At 47.5% G+C, this 24,978-nt stretch overlaps 1 long non-coding RNA gene across 1 annotated transcript; it reads left to right on the top strand.

Annotated features, from left to right (window-relative positions):
• Positions 1–3,447: 3,447 nt before the first annotated feature.
• Positions 3,448–11,567, top strand: LOC134928940 (uncharacterized). The gene is made up of 4 exons (XR_010178142.1): positions 3,448–3,532; positions 5,939–6,075; positions 6,966–7,257; positions 11,368–11,567. It is a non-coding gene; the product is annotated as an uncharacterized LOC134928940 (long non-coding RNA).
• Positions 11,568–24,978: the final 13,411 nt, after the last annotated feature.

The following is a 24,978-nucleotide window of genomic DNA, read 5'->3' as shown; positions in this document are numbered from 1 at the left end:
TCCATCCAGTGTCGGACTGGGGCATGAAGGGCCCACCGGGGCAATGCAGTGGTAGGGGCCCATGTTTAGGGGTGTGGACAGTCTCTGGAGGGGGTTTGGCTAACCATTATAGAGAGCATGGTCTGGGCCCCTTGATACATACAGTATATACAGTAAACACTACTAGTGCATGCATGATAATGTACCAGATTAATAACAGGAATGCACTGTAGAGAATACACCATAGTCCTGTGCAGTATAAGGTAACAGATATATAATGTATAATTCAAGTGCACAACCTGGAACCTGATTCCTAGAGGAGGTGGGGGCAGTGAGGCCTACTGGTGGTTTCCCCTGTGCCTCTGTGGGCCAGTCCAACCCTGACTCCATCCCCACTATCTATATACTGTAACAGAACTGTGTGTAGGGCTGTGCTTCTACTGAGCACTACAATAAACACTAGCTTCTGGATAAGTTTATCCGCCTGGTGTGTCTACCGAACAACTCTCTGCAAGCATCTACTAACATCAAGGGGTATTATTACTAAAGGCAGATTTTAATTGATTTTTTCTTTTAAATTAATTAAAATTAAACTGAATCAATATTGAGTTTCAGGAGCTATAACACACATGTACTAAATAGATGTTTTTTTTATATTCATTTTTAAATGTTAGTACATTTGTATTTTAACCCCAGAAACACAATATCAATTTAGATAGATTTTCACTGATTCTAGTTCAATAAAATCAATGAAAATTGACCTTTATAAATATACACCCCGAGTTTAGCAACAATGTAGACAATGGCCCTCATTCCGAGTCGTTCGCTCGGTATTTTTCATCGCATCGCAATGAAAATCCGCTTAGTACGCATGCGCAATATTCGCACTGCGACTGCGCCAAGTAATTTAACAATGAAGATAGTATTTTTACTCACGGCTTTTTCATCGCTCCGGCGATCGTAATGTGATTGACAGGAAATGGGTGTTACTGGGCGGAAACACGGCGTTTTATGGGCGTGTGGTTGAAAACGCTACCGTTTCCGGAAAAAACGCAGGAGTGGCTGGAGAAACGGGGGAGTGTCTGGGCGAACGCTGGGTGTGTTTGTGACGTCAAACCAGGAACGACAAGCACTGAACTGATCGCACAGGCAGAGTAAGGTTGAAGTTACTCAGAAACTGCTCAGTAGTTTGTAATCGCAATATTGCGATTACATCGGTCGCAATTTTAAGAAGCTAAGATACACTCCCAGTAGGCGTAGGCTTAGCGTGTGTAACTCTGCTAAATTCGCCTTGCGACCGATCAACTCGGAATGAGGGCCTTAATCTTTATGTTTTTATAGCAAGTGCAAATTAGAATGGGGAATAATGTCCTGCAAGGAAGCTGACACTTGATTGTCTAGTTACAGCTTTAGTACATTTATATGCTGCATTGTTCTAAAACACCAATCCTCCCTATTCCCTCAGGATGACCCGTTCAATAACTTCCTAGAAGTTCAAAAAACCTTTAGACTTTAGAATTCCATGAAGATCCATATATGTCATTTACATTGTACTATAAACAGGGTCATTACTCTCATGAGGCAAAATGAACATCAACCCAAAATAAGTAAATCCTAGGGGCAATAAAGATTAGGGTGGAGACTTATCAAATCATTTGAAAGTGATAAAGTAGAGATAAAGTTCCAACCAATCAGCTTCTGTCATTTTACAGGCTGTGCTAAAAAAAATTACAGTTGGAGGCTGATTGGTTACTATGAACAACCTCTCAATTTTTCTCCAAGTTTTAATATATCTCCCCCAAATCTTTACCACAACCCAGTGTCTGCTTCCTGTTGTCATCCACCATCATACTGCACTCACTAATCACACATGGGCCACATCCTTCCTCTGAGTATACTGCTCATGCCCGCAGAAGCATAATGTGGGCAGAGCAGGAGCTCCAGACACCTGGCAGCTGGTGTGGGCAGGTGTTGGGCAAAAGGATAATTGGATTGTGAGGGGCACAAGGAAAAGTGCATTTGGACAAAAATGGGAGAAGACACTTAGGGACTGGAGTAATGCACTCCCCTATACAGTGACTGAAGCAGGATGAGGAACAGAGGTGCCCTGGGACTGAGATGCAGGAGAGGTATGGTCAGGGGACATCTATGTCCACAGGAAGAGCTGTGTCCCCTGTGTAATAAGAGTGCTGCCATGTTGCTTCTATAGTCAGATTGTGGCTAGTTACGGGGGCGGATTAAGAATCCTGGTAGGCCAATGTGTCTGTGGGGTCTGTTTTGGGTTTTGTCATGTGACCCCAACCCACACATGACAGGCAGCCCACCGCACTCAGCACACTGCATTATCCCCATTCATTCTGTTATTCCATCTCCGCAGTACAGCACCTCTGCCATCCAGTGATGCTACCTCTTGTGCTGCCCATGTCGGAGCACTTCTACACAACAGTACAGGGCCACTTTTATTTCCCAATCTGCCCCTGGTCTCAGACACAGCGGCAGCAAAGACATAAGGAAAGCCACATTTGCATACAATAAGGCCTATAAGGAGGGATCCCGCTGCCCCTCAACAGACCCCACCCCCTCATCAGACCACACCTCCATTAGGAGCTTCCATAAATTTCCCGGGCTGGTTTTCCATCCCAATTCGCCCTAGTCTAATTATGTATTACTATTGCATTGGCTATCTATTACTACCAGTACAGGAAAACCCCTCAAGTGGCCCACAAGCAAGGAAAATGTAATGTAATGTAAGGGGTGGATGTGGACTTTACATTTGTTGTGTTCGCTCTGCAGTTCTCCCATCCCCACGAGGTGCGTGCTACGTGTTATGTGCAGAGAGGGACATCTGGGCACAAATTATTACTGCTTACATTTCAGGGACGTGCAGTCAGGGGAGTCAGAGCCTCACTTGTCATGCTCCCTGTCACATACCTCCCAACATGACCCTCTCCAGGATGGACAGAATGCTCTGCTTCTGGACTTCCCTCTTAACTTGTGATTTCCATCACCTGTGGTTAAACACCTTTTTTATCCATTAACCTGTTCAACATAGGTGCCGGCAATCATAAATTAAGAGAAAAGTCCAGGAGCAGAGCATTATGTCCCTCCTGGAGAGGGTCATGTTGGGAGGTATGCTATCATACTCACTATAAAAATGATTGGAATAACACAAAGAACATTATAACTTACAAGCATCTTCTTTGTATTAATGCAATCATTTTTAAAAATAAGACTGGCCAGATTTGTAGGGCTCCTGGAACTGCAGGGAGAGATAAAGATGAGGCAGTGGAAGCTCAGCCTCATCTCACACACTGTCAGGCACTGTCTGTGCAGTGGGGCTGGGCTACACAGCAGCCAATCAGACTGCACAGACCAGACAAATGGGAGGTATGCCTCACAGTGGGAGCGTTATTGAGCTCTGATGGACAGCTCGGATTGGTCATGTGATCAATCCAGGAAGTCCAGGAAGATCGGAGCTGAACAGTGTGGCAGGGAAGGAGGGAGAACAAGGATCTGAAGTGCCAGCAGCAGCCACCCATGCACAGTGACTGGGGTGAGTAGCAGCCAGTGTGGGGACAGGACTCTGCATGTGTGTGTGTGTGTGTGTGTGTGTGTGTGTGTGTGATCTGTAGTGAGTGCAGGGACAGGAGTGTGTGTGTGTGTGTGTGTGTGTGTGTGTGTGTGTGTGTGTGTGTGTCATCTGTAGTGAGTGTGGGGACAGAACTGTGTGTGTGGCATCTGTAGTGAGTGTGGGTAAAGGTGTGTGCGTGTAGCATCTGTAGTGAGTGTGGGGACAGGAGTGTGTGTGTGTGTGTGTGTGTGTGTGTGTGTCATCTGTAGTGAGAGTGGGGAATGGACTATGTGTGTGGGTGGCATCTGCAGTGAGTGTGGGGACAGGTGTGTGTCATCTGTAGTGAATGTAGGGACGGGTGTGTGTGTCATCTGTAGTGAATGTAGGGACAGGTGTGTGTGTGTGTGTGTGTGTGTGTGTGTGTGTGTGTGTGTGTGTCATCTGCAGTGAGTGTGGGGACAGGTGTGTGTCATCTGTAGTGAATGTAGGGACAGGTGTGTGTGTGTCATCTGCAGTGAGTGTGGGGACAGGTGTGTGTGTCATCTGTTGTGAGTGTGGGGACAGGTGTGTTTGTCATCTGTAGTGAGTGAGAGGACATGTGTGTGTGTGTGTCATCTGTAGTGAGTGTGAGGACATGTGTGTGTGTGTGTGTGTGTCATCTGTAGTGAGTGCGGGGACAGGTGTGTGTGTCATCTGTAGTGAGTGGGGGGACAGGTGTGTGTGTCATCTGTAGTGAGTGTGGGGACAGGTGTGTGTGTCATCTGTAGTGAGTGTGGGGACAGGTGTGTGTGTAATTTTTAGTGAAGGCAGGGACAGGTGTGTGTGTCATCTATAGTGAGTGTGGGGACAGGTGTGTGTGTGTGTGTGTGTGTGTGTGTCATCTGTTGTGAGTGTGGGGACAGGCATTTGTGTCATCTTTAGTGAGTGCGGGGACAGGTGTGTGTGTCATATGTAGTGAATGTAGGGGCAGGTGTGTGTGTCATCTGTAGTGAGTGTAGGGACAGGTGTGTGTGTCATCTGTAGTAAGTGTAGGGACAGGTGAGTGTGTCATCTGTAGTGGCTGTGGGGACAAGTGTGTGTGTAAAATTTGTAGTCAGTGTGGGGACAGGCGTGTGTGGCATCTGTAGTGGGTGTGGGGACAGGTGTGTATGGCATCTGTAGTGAGTGTAGGGACAGGTGTGTGGCATCTGTAGTGAGTGTGGGGACAGGTGTGTGTGTCATCTGTAGTGAGTGTGGGGACAGTTGTGTGTCATCTGTAGTGAGTGTGGGGACAATGGTGTGTGTCATCTGTAGTGAGTGGGGGGACAGGTGTGTGTGTCATCTGTAGTGAGTGTAGGGACAGGTGTGTGGCATCTGTAGTGAGTGTGAGGACAGGTGTGTGTGTCATCTGTAGTGAGTGTGGGGACAGTTGTGTGTCATCTGTAGTGAGTGTGGGGACAATGGTGTGTGTCATCTGTAGTGAGTGGGGGGACAGGTGTGTGTGTCATCTGTAGTGAGTGTGGGGACAGGTGTGTGTGTCATCTGTTGTGAGTGTGGGGACAGGTGTGTTTGTCATCTGTAGTGAGTGTGAGGACGTGTGTGTGTGTGTCATCTGTAGTGAGTGCGGGGACAGGTGTGTGTGTCATCTGTAGTGAGTGGGGGGACAGGTGTGTGTGTCATCTGTAGTGAGTGTGGGGACAGGTGTGTGTGTCATCTGTAGTGAGTGCGGGGACAGGTGTGTGTGTCATATGTAGTGAATGTAGGGGCAGGTGTGTGTGTCATCTGTAGTGAGTGTAGGGACAGGTGTGTGTGTCATCTGTAGTAAGTGTAGGGACAGGTGAGTGTGTCATCTGTAGTGGCTGTGGGGACAAGTGTGTGTATAAAATTTGTAGTGAGTGAGGGGACAGGCGTGTGTGGCATCTGTAGTGGGTGTGGGGACAGGTGTGTGTGGCATCTGTAGTGAGTGTAGGGACAGGTGGGTGGCATCTGTAGTGAGTGTGGGGACAGGTGTGTGTGTCATCTGTAGTGAGTGTGGGGACAGTTGTGTGTCATCTGTAGTGAGTGTGGGGACAATGGTGTGTCATCTGTAGTGAGTGTGGGACAGGCGTGTGTGGCATCTGTAGTGAGTGTGGGGACAGGTGTGTGTGTCATCTGTAGTGAGTGTGGGGACAGGTGTGTGTGTCATCTGTAGTGAGTGTAGGGACAGGTGTGTGTGGCATCAGCAGTGAGTGTAGGGACAGGTGTGTGTGGCATATGTAGTGAGTGTGAGGACATGCGTGTGTGTCATCTATAGTGAGTGTGGGTACAGGTGTGTGTGTGTATGGCATATGTAGTGAGTGCGGGGACTGGTGTGTGTGGCTACAGTAGTGACACATAGTGTACATATATGTTCCTGCTCTCCCTCCCCAGGTGCTGCTGACTGTATCTCCTTCGCCAGGCCAGCGGTGATCTGCAGGTGAAGGTGCAATAGTGGGCACTTCACCCAGAAGTTAGTATCCACCAGTTTACTCACAAAACTAGGGTGATGGCTATGACCGGCTATTACTGTAAGTATGTTTTCCCGATGTTTGCATGGATGCAGTGCAGAGACATAAGACATTGTGTAGGGGTGAGACAGGCTCCCGTCACTGACACCCATCACCATTTGTGCCTCCCCAGCCTCTGACCTCACCACACGTCACTGTTACATTTACAGTACATGAACCTTCAGCTCACAAGCAAATAATGGAAAAACAAAACTTTTATCCACTCGCCTGGCATAGTCGCATGTGATGCAACCGGAACCAGGTGTATTTTACATGACACAGGGTAACATTGGCCACAGGGTGAGAGTAGGGGTTCAAATAAGGGGGGGGGGGGATGTTTGGTTTATAAAACATGGATTTTTTTCCCACTAATAGTAGAATTTATGACCACGGGGGGTTTATTGCCAATGCGGGGTGGGATGATATTTTATAATGGTGTCCTACGGGCACGGGTGTGTGTGTGTGTGTGTGTGTGTGTGTGTGTGTGTGTGTGTGTGTGTGTGTGTTGGGGGGGGGGTGCAAAACATCCCCTAGTTATATCTTTTGTAAAATAAAATATTTGAATATTTAAAAAATACTTTTTCAACTTTATTGAGTAATAAAGAAAATTACAATTTCTCAGCAATTTTATGGGGAAAAACTGTCAGCTAAGTGATTAGTATGCAGTTGCCTATTCACCAGATAATAGCATAAAGACTAATATTAGATTGCAGATAATATTAAAATGAATTGAGGAACATGAATTAAGAATTGTGTATTGTAATTATAAGCTTTTATGTTTATATTGTAGGCTATCTACAGTGTGTTGCTTCCCTGGCTCCCTCTCTTTCTTCCTCATTATATATAGAGTTTGTAACTGTTAGATGCATTTTTCAAGAGATGAGAATTGAACATTGAACAATTTATTGTAGGAAAGTGATTTTTTGTACAGGCAACAACTTGTTATTTTCCTTGAACAAGAAAATATCCGGAAAAGGCGAGTAATATGAATCAGAAGTCAAGGTGAATTCCCAGCTGTCAAATCCATCAGTGAGATTGGTATATGAAACTTCCGACTGATCGGAAATCTCCTTCTGCTCTTATAGCACATTGCCCACAGTGCAGCTACCTGTATGTGGATATGGATTTGTAGCCTGAGAGATAAACGTTTTTTTCAACATCTCACAACGGCAAATAAAGGTGTTACCAGAGATTTATGTGCAGGTAAGAGACCTGCGGCTCTTCAGTTGTTGTCCAATTACTCCAATATGTCTCAGGTCAGTCACCGTCTGGGTGATGATAACAACAGACAGACTTACTAGTACATTTCTGTGGGTGTGTCTTCACTTTTGATGTACTTTTATGTATATGTCTGAAACCATTGCCTAGTACCAGATTGCAGCCTGGATACCTAAGATTATATGTTGGTATAAACAAACAGTTCAGTGAGTGCTGTCAAAGTAAGTGACACGTGACCAGGAAAAGGGGCAGTTTAAGAGGAAGGGTCCCATGTGCAGACTCCTTTTAGGCCCCTCCCTCTCTGCGGTTTAGTGGACTCTGGCATTGTACCAGAGTCTATTGTGCATATGCCGGTCTCTGGGAACATGGCGTCTACACCTTGTTCCCAGAGACTTGCCTAGTGCACATGAGGTGATTTATGTTGTTGCTGTAGCGTCGACACGGAACTTCGGAGAGTTAAGTATTTAAACACGGGTGTAAAGTGTGAGCTGTGGGCCCTCTCCGGACCCAGGAGTCCGTGTGCTCGGCACACCCTGCGCCTATTATAAAGACGCTAATGACTGGGAACTGTTCAATTGTTTTGAGCACCCAGCCGCAAGGCTGCACTTATTGCAGATTTCTGCTTTCACTCTCCTGAGTATTATGTATTAATTAAGTATTATAATATTCATACATTTATGTAAACTACTATAATCCTCCAATTTGGATGTATAAATTAAGTATTCTAATATCCAGCATGAAGCTGGATGTAAGGACTAACGTTCATTGAAATGTGAGTTTCACCGTCAATGTTTGGTCCTGACATGAGTTTTGTATGCTCAGTTCAAATACACAGTCACTTCGGTGAAACATGCGTAAAAAAGTGGTGTGACGGTGGAAAGAGAACAACTAAAACTAAAGATGAAGTATTAGTATCTGTAGGCTGCATTCATCACAAGCCTTTATAATATAGAATATAGTTATTTTAGTTTATGATGTACAAAAAGATTGATTTACCACAAAATCTTCATTGTGTAGCTCGATGACTGAAGCAGGCAATAATCAAACTGGAAAATGTTACCAACAGCATAACCTCCAAGTGATTCAAATATCAAGTGGAAAACCACAAAAACGTAAAATGCCCTGAATTTAGACTGGTACAAACCACAATGATCATTAATCTAAAAAATGTCCTTCTTCAAAACAGGGCTTTATATCATTAGTCAACATGGGCCATGGGAGATGGAAACATCAAAGAAGCATTTAAGAAAAAACAGATTGCAATTTGTGCTTTGACTAAATGTTATTAAACACATGTGAATGCTTGTTCAGGGTGAGGCATAGGAAAACAAAAAATACAAAAACAGCATAGCACTTGTCCTAACTAGTGTCTAGTGCAGGCATTCCCAACCTCAGTCCTCAAGGCACATTAACAGTCCAGGTTTTAAGGATATCCATGCTTCAGCACAGGTGACTTAATTAGTACTTCAGTTATTTTGATCTAACCATCTGTGCTGAAGCATGGATATCCCTAAAACCTGAGCTGTTAGTGTGCCTTGAGGACCAAGGTTGAGAATGTCTAGTCTAGTACATAAAATGAGGTATTACATCATCTCACAAGCAACATGCTACCAGAATGCTTCTTATTCCCAATGAGTCCTGCAATCATTTGAATAGAGCTGAGATGTACAACCTGCTTTTAGTTGTCCAAGACGTTCCATTCACTCTGGAAATGTGTAGTAGTTTAATATCATTATTCATGTCAGCTCTCACTCCGCCTGCAGTGAATGAGGGCCTAATTCAGACCTGATTCCAGCATCAAATTTGTTCTTTAATGGGCAAAACCATGGGTGTGGATCATCAAATCGACAGTGTCTAGGTCGACAAAGTTTAGGTTGACCACTATAGGTCGACAGTCACTAGGTCGACAGGGTTTCTTGGTCGACATGTTCTAGGTCGACAGGTCAAAAGGTCGATATGAGTTTTTCATGTTTTTTTGGTGTAGTTTTCTCCGTACAGTGACCGGGAAGCCCAATTAGTGCACCGTGTCCCCTCACATGGCTCGCTTCGCTCGCCATGCTTCGGGCAAGGTGCCTCGCTCCGCTGCCGCTGCGCTCAGCGCAGGTTACCGTTCCAATCGTAGTCCACATGGATCGTTAAGTAGGAAAAAGTTAAAAAAATTATTTATTAAAAAAAACAACTCATGTCGACCTTTTGATCTGTCTACCTAGAACATGTCGACCTAGAAACCCTGTCGACATTCAGTCCCTGTCAACCTATAGTGGTCGACCTAAACATTGTCGACCTAGACACTGTCGATCTTCAGTCCGGATCCCAAAACCATGTCCACAGCGGGGGGAGAGGGGGGGGGGGGGCAGATGTAACATGTGCAGAAAGAGTTAGATTTGAGTGGGGGGTGTTCAAAGTGAAATCTAAAATGCAGTGGAAAAATAAAACAGCCAGTATTTACCCTGCACAGAAACAATGTAACCCACCCAAATCTAACGCTCTGTGCACGTTATATCTGCCATACCTGCAGTTCCCATGGAGGTCATTCCGAGTTGTTCGCTCGCAAGCGGATTTTAGCAGATTTGCTCATGCTAAGCCGCCGCCTACTGGGAGTGAATCTTAGCATCTTAAAATTGCGAACGAAGTATTCGCAATATTGCGATTACACACCTCGTAGCAGTTTCTGAGTAACTTCAACCTTACTCGGCATCTGCGATCAGTTCAGTGCTTGTCGTTCCTGGTTTGACGTCACAAACACACCCAGCGTTCGCCCAGACACTCCTCCGTTTCTCCGGCCACTCCTGCGTTTTTTCCGGAAACGGTAGCGTTTTTTCCCACACGCCCATAAAACGGCCTGTTTCCGCCCAGTAACACCCATTTCCTGTCAATCACATTACGATCGCCAGAACGATGAAAAGTCGTGAGTAAAATTCCTAAGTGCATAGCAAATTTACTTGGCGCAGTCGCAGTGCGGACATTGCGCATGCGCATTAAGCGGAAAATCGCTGCGATGCGAAGATTTTTACCGAGCGAACAACTCGGAATGAGGGCCATGGTTTTGCTCATAAGAGAACAAATTTGCTGCTGTGATCAGGTCTGAATTAGGCCCTGAGTTGGCAGAACTAGTCTATGTGCTAACTATTTCTTACAAATGTATGTACTCTGCAGATACTTCATACTGTACACACAGAGTTTTAGTATTATTTAGCAAATAATACATTACATAAAAATGTCTAAGCAGCTACCATTATCAAGAAATGTAAGACATCATTTAATACTTTATAGGACTACCATTAAATCAGACAAATTAAAATTGAGAAATCTTGTAAATTAAAATTCATATCCTTACATGATAATCCCATAGAAACAGTTGTGGGGAACCATACTATAGGGCAGTGATGGCTAACCTTGACACTCCAGCTGTTGTTGAACTACACATACCAGCATGCCATGCTACAGTTTTGCTATTTGGCCATGCTAAAACTGTTGCAGAGCATGCTAGGATGTGTAGTTCAACAACAGCTGGAGTGTCAAGGTTAGCCATCACTGCTATAGGGTCTGTTTTCTCTATGCCTGTAAGAAACCTTGATCAAACAAGCCTCCACTTTGAAGGACCCAATGTGTGGAGCCACTTCAGCCAGTTGGCAATTAACGTTTCAAACTCCCAGTACTAACAGTCAACATGGGGAAGTAGCTTTGTGACTGGCGGTCAGGAGACCGCTGGTAACATTACCTCCCCCTATATCCCGCACCCTCACAATCCTGACGGTTGGCATGCCGACCAACAGAGACTATTCCCACTCGTGGGTGTCCACGACACATATAGAGTGAGAATAGAACCCGCTGCGTACCCGTAAGGGGCTTGTTGCACTCGCCCCCGCTGGCATTCTACTATTGAGATGCCGGCGTCGGTATGCTAACCGCCGGTCTCCTGACCGCCGGTCACACAATACTCACCCCATTCAACATGCTGGGACTTTGAAGTATTGTCTAATTAGTGGGCTCAGGGGTCACATTGATGCAACATGAACTTGCACTCGTCTACAGCAAATTTCCTCCATTGTCCATTTTTTGGAGAGTGAGATTGGTCTTAATTTTTGTTCAAAGGTACTTTATTCTCTCATGATACTGATGAAAACCAGAGCTCACCGGGAATTCTCTTCTTTGACAGCTACTGTATGATGCAACTGTCTTTGCTCATATTCTGCTCCAGCTGTACCCTAGTGTTGATCCGGAAACAATGTAAGAAATAAGAGTTTACAAGCTTTACATACAGTACTACAACAAGACAGCAAAAATTACCACTGAGCCTGTAATTCTATCCTCATTTACATATATATATATTTTTCTGGCACTCCAAGAGTACATGAAAACTACACGCACCAATAATTATGTAGTACAAACAATTACTATTGCTGTGCAGAGTTTTTAATTAATTAGCACTATAACGACAACTTTTAAATTTGATTGTAAAGTGATGGTATGTATGTGCGAAACAGCCATGAAATTGCCCTGGCACAGTATGGTGTTTACTACATAATTAAATTGTCTATAATTGCAAAGAGATTAGATAGAATATCTACTTTCTAAATTATAGTGATGCAGTTTTATTTAATGTAGCAAAGTAATTATGAAGAGTTTAAGAATACTTCAAAATTGAACTTTTTTCCCCCTGATTTAGATAAAATGGTTCATAATATTTAATAAAGCAGACAGTAAGATATGCACAAATATATAATTATATGTGGAGTTTCATCAGCACTTGTTAACAATGTGCTATGTTGCTGTTAAGTGGGAAAAATAAATGCTACTATTGTTTCTGTAGAACTATTTTTAAAGAACTTGCAAGAGGCAATACAAATATTTCCTAGTTTTTTAAAACAAGGAGACTGTTCCAGGGCATCTCGCGGTGACTTTGGAGTAGGGAAGGTTCTTGTTTGGTGCAAGTTCTACCAATAAAAAGAGTCAATACCATTTCTTATAAACACCCCACAGGTGGCAGGAAAACAATGTCTTGCATAATGCATATGGAAGAATAGCATAGTTACGGGTTTCACGGGTACATGTATACAGACAGCACAGAGTGGACGTGTGACTCAGGCACTAAAAGAATGGAATGCCACCACTCTGATATCACAGCTCCCCTTCATTGCACTATAAGGGGGTATTCAATTGACTATTTTGGAGCTATCGAATTCACCCCCTTGCGTATTCAATTGCAGGCCATTTTCACCCATTTTTAAGGCATTTTCGCCAATGCCTTTTCACTTCTCTTTTATTGAAAAGACATTGAGAAAAAAAAACTAAAAATAGGCGAAAATGGTGCGAAAACAGGTGGATTCGCTGATCCACATGTTTCTCATACGTCCTAGAGGATGCTGGGGATGCTTCAAGAACCATGGGGTATAAACGGGATCCGCAGGAGACATGGGCACACTATAACACTTTGAATGGGTGTGAACTGGCCCCTCCCTCTATGCCCCTCCTCCTTCAGTTAGATTCTGTGCCCAGTGAGACTGGATGCACACTGAGGAGCTCTCCAGAGTTTCTAAGAAAAAAAGACTTAGTTAGGTTTATTATTTTCAGGGAGACCTGCTGGCAACAGGCTCCCTGCATCGTGGGACCAGAGCCGGCCTTAGGCATAGGCAAACTAGGCAAATGCCTAGGGCATTTGGTATGCTTAGGGGCACCAGCAGCTTCTGCTGATTAAAATTATATGCAGGATGCCTATATTCTGTGTGTATTCCTGGAAATCACTGTAATGTAGTATTTCATATGCAGATACAGCCGCAGTCGCACACAGAATATAGGCATGCTGCATATCATTTTAATCAGCAGAAGCTGATTGTGCATCCTAGCCACATAGTAATGCAAATAAGATGAATTTTCATAAACAAAAGACGCCCAACGTTAGCAGAGCTGCCAGCTGACTCATGCCAGGCATCTCTTGCAGAACTAGCGGCGGTGCTAGGGGGCACCAGCCAAAATCTTGCCTAGGGCATCATATTGGTTAGGGACGGCTCTGCGTGGGACTGAGGGGAGAGAAGCAGACCTACTTCTCTGAGTTCAAAGGCACTGCTTCTTAGGCTACTGGACACCATTAGCTCCAGAGGGTTCGATGACTTGGTGCGCCTAGCTGCTTGTTCCCGGAGCCGCGCCGTCACCCCCCTCACAGAGCCAGAAGACAGAAGCTGGGTGAATAAAGGAAGATCAGAAGACTTCAGTGACGGCAGAAGACGGCTTTTGAGGCACCGCGTAGCGGCCGCGCTGCGCGCCATGCTCCCACATAAGAACGGCACTGCAGGGTGCAGGGCGCAGGGGGGGCGCCCTGGGCAGCATAGGACCCTCAAATAGCACTGGCAGATGTGTAAACAGTGCCTAGACACTAATTACGGACCCCCGCCAGTATAAATATGTAATTTAAGCGGGACTGAAGCGCGCCATGAAGGGGGCGTGGCTTAGCCCTCACAGTTCTGACCAGCGCCATTTTCTCTTCACAGAAGCTGCAGAGACGCTGAGACTGGCCTCCCACACTACTGTACAAGTAACAGGGTGCAAAACGGGGGGGCACAAGAGATTTGGTGCTAATTATTTAAATATAAAAGCACTAACAGGTCTGGGCAGGCTTTTACTCGCTTCAGTACCGGGATAGGCGCTGGGTTGTGAGCTGGCAGAACTCCCTCTGTGTCTCTCTTACAGGCTTTGTTGTGGGTCTGTCTCCTATAGCCTAGTGTGGTTGTGGGGGTTGGTACGTGGGTGTCGACATGTCTTAGGCTGAGTGCTCTTCCCAGGAGGAGGCTGGAGTGGGGACAGAAAAGACTGAGAGTGACCGTGTCGGCACTGCCGACGGATGATTGGGTAAATATGTTGAGTGTTTTGAATACAAATGTGGCTCGGTTGACTAAGATTTGATAAATCTGAGTCTAAGAACCAGACATGGAGGAAATCCATGGAAGATGCATTGTCACAAGCTCAGACCCCTTCGGGATCACAGAAACGTGCATTTACCCAGATAGCAGATACAGATACCGACACAGACTCTGATTCCAGTGTCGACTATAGTGATGCCAGATTGAATCCAAAACTGGCTAAGAGCATTCAGTACATGATTGTGGCAATAAAAGAAGTGTTGCATATAACAGAGGACCCTGCTGTTCCTGATACTAGGGTCTGTATGTATAAAGGAAAGAAACCTGAGGTAACGTTTTCTCCCTCTCATGAACTGAACGCTCTTTTTGAAAAGGCTTGGGAAAATCCTGACAAGAAGATACAGGTTCCCAAAAGAATTCCAGTGGCATATCCGTTTCCATTTGGACAGGGAAAAGTGGGAGGCAACCCCCACGGTAGACAAAGCTTTATCGCGTCTATCCAAAAAGGTGGCGCTTCCGTCTCCTGACACGGCAGCCCTAAAGGATCCTGCGGATCGTAAGCAGGAAAATACACTAAAATCCATTTATGTCACTACGGGTTCGCTACTCAGGCCTGCCGTTGCTTCGGCATGGGTGAGTAGCGCTACTGAAAAGTGGACAGATAACTTGTCATCTGAGATAGATACCCTAGACAAGGATAGCGTGCTTTTGACTCTGAGTCATATCAGGGACGCTGCAGCCAGAGCCGGTGCTAGGGCGTTCGGCGCCCTCCTGCAAACTATCAATTTTGCGCCTTTCTACAAATACTGATCTCATCCTCAGAGCTGTAACTAGACATTTTTGTGCCCTCCCTCCAAGATCTAAAACATGGACAGTTTGTGTCTCCATTATTCAAAATTACGCCACACAGTAGTATCACTTATACACACCAGGTAGAGTCCCTTATATACATTACGCCAGGTAGAGCCCCTCTTACACATTGCGCCAGGTAGAGCCAGTCACACATTATTCCAGGTAGAGCACCCTTTTACACATGCCACTTCCCCCCAGCACACATTACTATGAGCCCCCCTTCTCCAGCACACATTAATATGACACACGCCCTTACCAGCACACATTGTATGCCACTCCCCAGCACATTAATGACACAACCCTGCAGCACACACACACACTCTCCCCAGCACACATTAATTACACCCCCCTCCCCAGCACAAATTAATGACACCCCCCTTCCCAGCACAAATGAACGACACCCTCCCTCCCCAGTACACATTAACTACACCCCCCTCTCCCCAGCACACATGAATGATTCCCCCAGTACACATTAACTACACCCTCCTCCCCAGCACACATGAATGATTCCCCCAGTACACATTAATGACACCCCCCCTCCCCAGTACACATCAATGACACCCTCCAGCACACATTAATTACACCCCCCCCTCCCCAGTACACATCAATGATTACCCCCCTCCCCAGTATACATCAATGATTACCCCCCTCCCCAGTACACATTAATGACACCCCCCCAGTACACATCAATGATTACCCCCCTCCCCAGTACACATTAATTACACCTCCCCAGTACACATCAATGACACCCCTCAGTACACATTAATTACACACACAAACACCCCCAGCACATGTTTATCTGCAGCAGTATTTATTTACCACAGTCTCTGCTCCTCAGTGTGTGGCTGCTGCTCTTCGAAGTTCTCATGTTTGCTGGCTCCTCCACTGATGTGTGTGTGTGGGGAAGGAGGGGGGTGGGGAGGGGATGGGATAGACGGAGCTGAATACTGCTGTGTCTTCAGACAGAGTCACAGGGGGGGCGATGCTGCTGCCTGTAGGAGTCTGGACATGTGCAGCGGGAGGAGAGGGGAGGTTCCTGGCACAGCTCAGCTGTTCATCCTACCGGTGCTGCTGCTGCCTGTCAGTGTGACAGGCGCAGGCTGCAGCAGCCGGCAGTAACACTAACACTGCCCATCACCAAGAGCGAGGTAGCAGAGCGGGGAGAGCGCCTCTTTAGCCCAGCGCCTCCCTGCCTTGCAGACCTTGCTGAGCGTCCAGTGCCGGGCCTGGCTTTATTTAAAAGAAGCTGTAAGGGATATTGGCCTTTTGGGATCAAGGGCCAATGCCATGGCCGTTCAGCAAGGAGAGCATTGTGGATTCATCAATGGAATGCTGATGCTGACTTAAGAAGGCAATGGGGTCGTTACCGTTTAACGGTAGTGTCCTGTTTGGTGACGGCCTCACTGACCTGGTGTCTACGGCTACTGCGTGTAAGTCGTCATTTTTACCTTATGTTCCTGCACAACAGAAGAAAACGCCCCACTATCAGATGCAGTACTTTCGGCCCAATAAATTCAAAAAAGGACGAAGTTCCTCCTTCCTTGATGCGAGAGGAAGAGGAGGGGGAAAAAGGTCACAGGCTGTGGCAAGTTCCCAAGAGCAGAAGTCCTCACCGGCTTCTACCAAATCCACCGCATGACGCTGGGGCTCCTCTGCGGGAGTCCGCACCGGTGGGGGCACATCTCAAACTTTTCAGTCAGGTCTGGGTGCACTCGGACCTGGATCCTTGGATATTAGAAATAGTAACCCAAGGGTACAGATTAGAGTTTCAAGACGTGCCCCCACACCGATTTTTCAAAGCGGCCTTGCCAGCTTCTCTTCTAGAAAGGAAGGTAGTATGCGCTGCGATACTAAAGTTGTGTCAAAATCAAGTAATTGTCACGGTACCCCCGTCACAACAGGGGGGAGGCTTTTATTCGAGCCTGTTCGTGGTCCCGAAGCCGGATGGCTCAGTCAGACCGATTCTCGAACCTAAAATCCCTCAATTTCTTTCTAAAAAAATTCAAATTCAAGATGGAATCTCTCCGAGCAGTGATCTCCAGTCTGGAGGAGGGGGACTTTATTGTGTCGGTCGACATAAAGGATGCCTACTTACACGTCCCCGTATATCCTCCACATCAGGCTTACCTGAGGTTTGCTGTTCAGGATTGTCATTACCAATTTCAGACGTTGCCGTTTGGTCTGTCCACGGCTCTGAGGATTTTCACTAAAGTAATGGCGGAAATGATGGTTCTCCTACGCAAGCAGGGAATCACAATTATCCCGTACTTGCACGATCTCCTCATAAAGGCGAGATCCAAGGAGCAATTGCTGAAAAATGTTGCCCTTTCACTGACGATTCTGCAACAACATGGTTGGCTCCTAAACTTGCCAATCACAGTTGGTTCCGACGACACGGCTGTCGTTCCTGGGTATGATTCTGGATACAGAATTGCAGAGAGTTTTTCTTCCAGTGGAAAAGGCTCTGGAAATACAGAACATGGTAAAACAGATTCTGAAACCAGCAAAGGTGTCAGTTCTTCAATGCACTCGGTTGCTGGGGAAGATGGCAGTGGCGTGCGGTGAGGTCAGTGGCTGGTGAGGCACTACAGCCATAATGTCCGCCAGATCCTGCCGATGCCCACTACTGCCTCTGAGCCAATGTCTGCTGCCACCGCCAATGGCTTACAAACTTGCCTACCATCAACTGACCCAGCCCTCCGCCACTAATTTGCATCTCAGTCCGATGCCGCCAATGCCCGCTGCCTGCCTGCTCATCATACTTGTGATATATTGTACATTTTTATAGAAAAATAAATAAAAATTAGTGTTTGGGAAGGGAGTGGGAGGAGGACATGAATGCAATTTTGTTGTCATGGGCTTCCATTAACTTAATGGAGAAGGGTCTGAATGGGTTAAAAAATGTAAAAAAAAAAATGTGTGAGGTCCCCCCTCCTAAGCATAACCAGCCTCGGGCTCTTTGAGCCGGTCCTGGTTGTTTAAATACTGGGAAAAAATTGGACAGCGGTTCCCCGTATTTAGACAACCAGCACCAGGCTCTTAGACCGGTCCTGGTTCCAAAAATACGGGGGACAAAAGATGTAGGGGTCCCCCGTATTTTTAAAACCAGCACCGGGCTCCACTAGCCAGGGACATAATGCCACAGCCGGGGGACACATTTATGTAGGTCCCTGCGGCCGTGGCATTACCCCCCCAACTAGTCACCCCTGGCCGGGGTTCCCTGTAGGAGTGGGGACCCATTAAATCAAGGGGTCTCCCCCCCTCCAGGCACCCAAGGGCTAGGGGTGAAGCCCGAGGCTGTCCCCAGCACCCCTGGGTGGTGGGTGCCGGGTTGATAGCCATAAGTGTGTAAAAAAAAGAATATTGTTTTTTGTTGTGGAGCTACAAGGCCCAGCAAGCCTCCCCCGCTTGCTGGTACTTGGAGAACCTCAAGTACCAGCATGTGGGGAAATAACGGGCCCGCTGGTACCTGTAGTTCTACAACAACAAAAATACCGAAATAAAAACACAACACACACACCGTGAAAGTAAAAATGTATTAAAACACACTTACACACTCACACATACTTACCTACATCCCACGCCGGTCACGTCCACTTGTCCAGTAGAATCCAATAGGTGGTTCTTGTAAAAATGAGAGAGAGATTACTTACCTACATCCCACGCCGGTCACGTCCACTTGTCCAGTAGAATCCAATAGGGGTACCTGTAAAAATGAAAATTATACTTACAAACGAAGTAATCCACAGGAGGAGAGAGAGAGAGAGAGAGAGAGAGAATGAATATTATGTACTCGCTGACGCGGGAAGATGTTAGCACAGACAGGGGAGAGTGCTGCTGCCGGCTGGCCTGTAGCTTTGCCCCCAGTAGCTGTGCCCCTTGTGGCTGTGCCCCCAGTTGCTGTGCCCCCTGTAGCTGTGCCCCTTGTAGTTGTGCCCCCAGTTGCTGTGCCCCTTGTAGCTGTGTCCCCAGTTGCTGTGCCCCCTGTAGCTGTGCCCCTTGTAGTTGTGCCCCCAGTTGCGGCTGGCAGGATGGAGCAGGCGCCCCCAATAGTTATGAGCCCAGTAGCTGTGCCCCCCAGTAGTTGTGATCCCTATAGCTGTGCCCCCAGTAGCTTTCCCCACTGTTGCAGCGCCCCCTGCAGCAGTGCCCCGAGTAGTTGTGACTCCTGTAGTTGTGCCCCTTGTAGCTGTGCCCCCTGTAGCTTTGCCCCCAGTAGCTGTGCCCCTTGTGGCTGTGCCCCCAGTAGTTGTGCCCCCTGTAGCTGTGCCCCCTGTAGCTGTGCCCCTTGTAGCAGTGCCCTGAGTAGTTGTGCCCCCTGTAGCTGTGCCCCCAGTAGCTGTGCCCCCTGTAGTTGTGCCCCCAGTAGCTGTGCCCCCAGTCACTGTACCCCCTGTAGCATTGCCCCCAGTAGTTGTGCCCCTTGTGGCTGTGCCCCCTGTAATTGTGCCCCTTGTAGCTGTGCCCCCAGTTGCTGTGCCCCCTGTAGCTGTGCCCCTTGTAGTTGTGCCCCCAGTAGCTGTGCCCCTTGTAGCTGTGTCCCCAGTTGCTGTGCCCCCTGTAGCTGTGCCCCTTGTAGTTGTGCCCCCAGTTGCTGTGCCCCTTGTAGCTGTGTCCCCAGTTGCTGTGCCACCTGTAGCTGTGCCTCTTGTAGTTGTGCCCCTGTAGTTGCGCCTCTTGTAGTTGTGCCCCTGTAGCTGTGCCCCTTGTAATTGTGCCCCTGTAGCTGCGCCCCTTTTAGTTGTGCCCCCGTAGCTGCGCCCCTTGTAGTTGTGCCCCCGTAGCTGCGCCCCTTGTAGTTGTGCCCCCGTAGCTGCGCCCCTTGTAGTTGTGCCCCCGTAGCTGCACCCCTTGTAGTTGTGCCCCCGTAGCTGCGCCTCTGGTAGTTGTGCCCCCGTAGCTGCGCCCCTTGTAGTTGTGCCCACGTAGCTGCGCCCCTTGTAGTTGTGCCCCCGTAGCTGCGCCCCTGGTAGTTGTTCCCCCGTAGCTGCACCCCTTGTAGTTGTGCCCCCGTAGTTGCGCCCCCGTAGCTGCGCCCCTTGTAGTTGTGCCCCCGTAGATGTGCCCCTTGTAGTTGTGCCCCCATAGCTGCGCCCCTGGTAGTTGTGCCCCCGTAGCTGTGCCCCTGGTAGATGTGCCCCCGTAGCTGCGCCCCTTGTAGTTGCGCCCCCGTAGCTGCGCACCTTGTAGTTGTGCCCCCATAGATGTGCCCCTTATAGTTGTGCCCCCGTAGCTGCGCCCCTGGTAGTTGTGCCCCCGTAGGTGCGCCCCTTGTAGTTGTGCCCCCGTAGCTGTGCCCCTGGTAGTTGTGCCCCCGTAGCTGCGCCCCTGGTAGTTGTGCCCCCGTAGCTGCGCCCCTGGTAGTTGTGCCCCCGTAGCTGCGCCTCAAACACACATATATAAAAAAACAAAAACAAAAAAACCCATACTTACCGCTCCTGCAGTGCCGTCCTCCGTCTCCGGCCGCCGGCTCGTCTCTGCTGTACTATGGAAGAGACGTCATGACTCATGACGTCTCTCCCACTTTAGCGCCGCTCAGACACTAGGGGTCAATTATGACCCCTGTTGTCAGTCAGCGGCGCCGGCTGCAGCGGGCGCCCACACAGCCCACGGCGCCTGCTGCAGCCGGGAAGGGGGATCGCTAGTGATTGGACAGCAGATCCAGCACTGGATCCGCTGGGCCAATCACATCTGGGGCAGTGACAGGGGCGTGCATTCGTTGGGGCTAAATGCACGCCCCTGTCATTGCGGCACCAGTATAGGTGCCGCTTCCCTGTACTTTCTCAATGGGCTTTCACAGCCCATTGCAGCGCCCCGCCCCCCGCTGCCCGGACTTTAATGTTAGGTGCGGGAGGCACCTCTCCCGCTGCATCCCAGCCCAACATTTTCACGGGGGGAGATTATTAAAATAATAAAAGAAGATATTTATCACAGACTCTGTTATAAATATCTTCTTTTTATTATTTTAATTATTATGACAGGGGAGGCACTGCCTCCCCTGCCTCCCCTGACTGCACGTCCCTGGAAGATGGTGGCGGCCTACGAGGCCATTCCATATGGCAGGTTCCATGCCAGGATGTTTCAGTGGGACCTGTTGGACAAGTGGTCCGGGTCTCACCAGGACATGCACCGGAACAATTTCCTATCTTCCAGGACCAGGATCTCCCTTCTGTGGTGGCTGCACAGTTCTCACCTTCTGGAGGGACGCAGGTTCGGGATTCAGGATTGGATCCTGGTGACCACAGATGCAAGCCTCCGAGGCTGGGGAGCAGTCACACAGGGGAGAAATTTTCAGGGAAAGTGGTCAAGCCAGGAAGCTTGTCTGCACATAAACATTCTGGAATTAAGGGCCATTTACAACGGCATTCTGCAAGCAGAACATCTTCTTCGCGGTCTGCCCGTCTTGATTCAGTCAGACAACGTAACAGCAGTGGCATACATAAACCGCCAGGGCGGAACAAGGAGCAGAGCGGCGATGGCCGAGGCCACGAAGATTCTTTGCTGGGCGGAAAGACATGCCAGCGCTCTGTCAGCAGTCTTCATTCCAGGAGTGGACAACTGGTAAGCAGACTTCCTCAGCAGACACGATCTCCATCCAGGAGAGTGGGGTCTTCATCGAGAGGTCTTTGCAGAACTGACAAGTCGTTGGGGAATTCCTCAAGTAGACATGATGGCGTCCCGCCTCAACAAGAAACTTCAGAGATATTGGGGCTAATTCCAAGTTGATCGCAGCAGGAATTTTTTTAGCAGTTGGGCAAAACCATGTGCACTGCAGGGGGGGCAGATATAACATTTGCAGAGAGAGTTAGATTTGGGTGGGTTATTTTGTTTCTGTGCAGGGTAAATACTGGCTGCTTTATTTTAGATTGCAGATTGAACTCACCACACCCAAATCTATCTCTCTCTGCACATGTTATATCTGCCCCCCCTGCAGTACACATGGTTTTGCTCAACTGCTAAAAAAATTTCCTGCTGTGATCAACTTGGAATTACCCCCATTGTTCCAGGTCAAGGGACCCTCAAGCGATAGCGGTGGAAGCCCTAGTGACACCGTGGGTGTTTCCGTCGGTATATGTGTTCCCTCCACTTCCACTCATTCCAAAGGTGATAAAGATTATAAGAAGAACAAGGGTTCAGGCGATACTCATTGTTCCGGACTGGCCAGGGAGGGCTTGGTATCCAGATCTTCAAAAATTACTCATAGAAGATCCCTGGCCTCTTCCTCTTCGGGAGGACCTGTTGCAACAGGGGCCGTGCGTGTATCAAGACTTACCGCGGCTGCGTTTGACGGCATGGAGGTTGAACGCCAAATCCTAGCCCGAAAGTGTATTCCCAGTGAAGTCATTCCCACTCTTCTTCAGGCTAGAAAAGAAGTAACGGCAAAGCATTACCACCGGATTTGGAGGAAATATGTGTCTTGGTGTGAATCCAAGAAGGCTCCTACGGAAGAATTTCAACTGGGGCGTTTGCTCCATTTTTTGCAAGCAGGTGTGGATGCGGCCCTAAAGTAGGCTCCATTAAAGTACAGATTTCTGCCTTGTCGATCTTTTTTCAAAAAGAATTGGCCTGCCTTCCAGAAGTTCAGACCTTCGTGAAGGGCGTGCTACACATCCAACCTCCATTTGTGCCTCCTGTGGCACCGTGGGATCTTAATGTGGTATTGCAGTTCCTGCAATCGCATTGGTTTGAACCTTTGCGTAAGGCTGAGTTAAAATTCCTTACTTGGAAAGTAGTCATGTTGTTGGCCTTGACGTCCGCAAGGCGGGTGTCTGAGTTGGCAGCTTTGTCTCACAAAAGCCCCTATTTAATTTTCCATGCTGATAGAGCGGAGTTGAGAACTCGTCAGCAATTTCTGCCAAAAGTGGTTTCATCATTTCACGTGAACCAGCCTATTGTGGTGCCAGTGGCTACTGACGCCTTGGCAGAATCGAAGTCTCTCGATGTGGTCAGAGCTTTGAAAATCTATGTCGCCAGGACAGCTCAGATTAGGAAAACAGAGGCTCTGTTTGTCCTGTGGGCTCCCAACAGGATTGGGACTCCTGCTTCTAAGCAGACTATTGCACGCTGGATCTGTAATACGATTCAGCAGGCTCATTCTACGGCCGGATTGCCGTTACCGAAATCGGTGAAAGCCCATTTGGAAAGGTGGGCTCAGCCTGGGCGGCTGCCCGAGGAGTCTCGGCGTTACAACTTTGCCGAGCTGCTACTTGGTCGGGATCAAACACCTTTGCGAAGTTTGATACCTTGGCTGAGGAGGACCTCTTGTTTGGTCAATCGGTGCTGCAGAGTCATCCGCACTCTCCCGCCCCTTCTAGAGCTTTGGTATAAACCCCATGGTTCTTGAAGCATCCCCAGCATCCTCTAGGACGTATGAGAAAATAGGATTTTAATACCTACTGGTAAATCATTTTCTCTTAGTCTGTAGAGGATGCCGGGCGCCCGTCCCAGTGCGGGCTGTATCTGCAGTTTGGTTATGGTTATGCTCATGCTGAGTTGAGTTCAGTCAGTCTGTGACTGATGTTGGTCATGCCGTTGCATGCGTTGTTGTTGAATGCCATGTTGTATGGCGTGTTTGAGGCGTGAGCTGGTATGTATCTCACCTTAGTTTTAACATAATTAAATAAATCCTTTTCCTCAAAATGTCCGTCTCCCTGGGCACAGTTCCTATAACTGGAGTCTGGAGGAGGGGCATAGAGGGAGGGGCCAGTTCACACCCATTCAAAGTCTTATAGTGTGCCCATGTCTCCTGCGGATCCCGTCTATACCCCATGGTTCTTGAAGCATCCCAGCATCCTCTACGGACTAAGAGAAAAGGATTTACCGGTAGGTATTAAAATCCTATTTTTTCACTCTTGCTGAATTTTTTGCCTAAGCGAAAAAACGTCCCTTTTATTGAATAGGGCTAATCCCCATTCGCCCTAAAAATAGCGAAACGTGCTGTTTTTTCGTCCTAGGCAAAAAAACGCCCCTAATTGAATACTCCCCTAATGATGCTACTTGAGAAAAGATCTCACAGGTCTTCTTTTGCACATGAGGGAAAAACTGGCATAAACAAGTCAGAAGAATCATGCAACGTACCCGTGAAACATACAGACAGTTTATGTGAGGTCTTTGAACCAACTGCAATGAACTTTTAAATAAATTTGAAGCCATTTATAAGAAGTTGTAAAAAAAAAGGACCTTTCATATACCAAAGGAAGAAAATTATCTCAGCTTTTTCAGAGTGCTGACATTGATACTGTAAGTACCAGTTGTCCAGGACAGTCATTGATACCAGAGGAGGTTGTAGCAACAGTCTCAATTGGTATCCGGTACCTCAGTCAAAGTGGCAACCCTGCAACAGTGATATTCTCACATCATTGAGGTTTTGTTGATTTGGGTCGAATCCCTTGGGGCTAGTTGTAGATGTTGGAAGGTAAATTAAGTTAGATGGCCTGCTAGACCTTCTCCTCATGCAGACCACTGATATAAACTGAGAATGTAATGCACAGATATACAGGGTAGATGCAGGTTATCAGGATAAACCATAGTAGCAATAGCATATAAGTAAGTGGTCATTATGAACTGGATGCTGTAGCACAGCAGAGGAAGGCTACAGGTTATGTTGAAGCTGAGTGTTGTAAGGCACACATTGGAATTGGGTTAGAAGTGGTATGCCATTGCAAAGATGGTGACTGGTAACTGAAACAAGTGCAGAGTGCTGTTTAGCAATGTTGGAGATTTGTAACTGGAACAGGTGCTGAATGCTATTAGCAATCCTGGAGACTTGTAGCTTGTACAGAAATTGAGTGCTATTAGCAATTCTGGATACTTGTAACTGGAACAGGCAGTTTAGCCTAATAGCAAATACTGAAGCAGGTTTTTCAGATAGCACTCAAGCAGAATGCTGTGAAACAGTACTGGAACAGGTTTTCTAGATAACACTGGAGTAGAATGCTATGAAGAAATAATGTAACAGGTTTTCCAGATAATACTGGAGTAGAATGCTGTGATTCAA

This window comes from Pseudophryne corroboree, chromosome 5 (genome assembly GCF_028390025.1).
Source record: "Pseudophryne corroboree isolate aPseCor3 chromosome 5, aPseCor3.hap2, whole genome shotgun sequence".
Classification (NCBI taxonomy): Eukaryota; Metazoa; Chordata; class Amphibia; order Anura; family Myobatrachidae; genus Pseudophryne; species Pseudophryne corroboree.
Note: the sequence above shows the minus strand (reverse complement) of the source record. Positions and strands in the feature narration are given on the sequence as shown.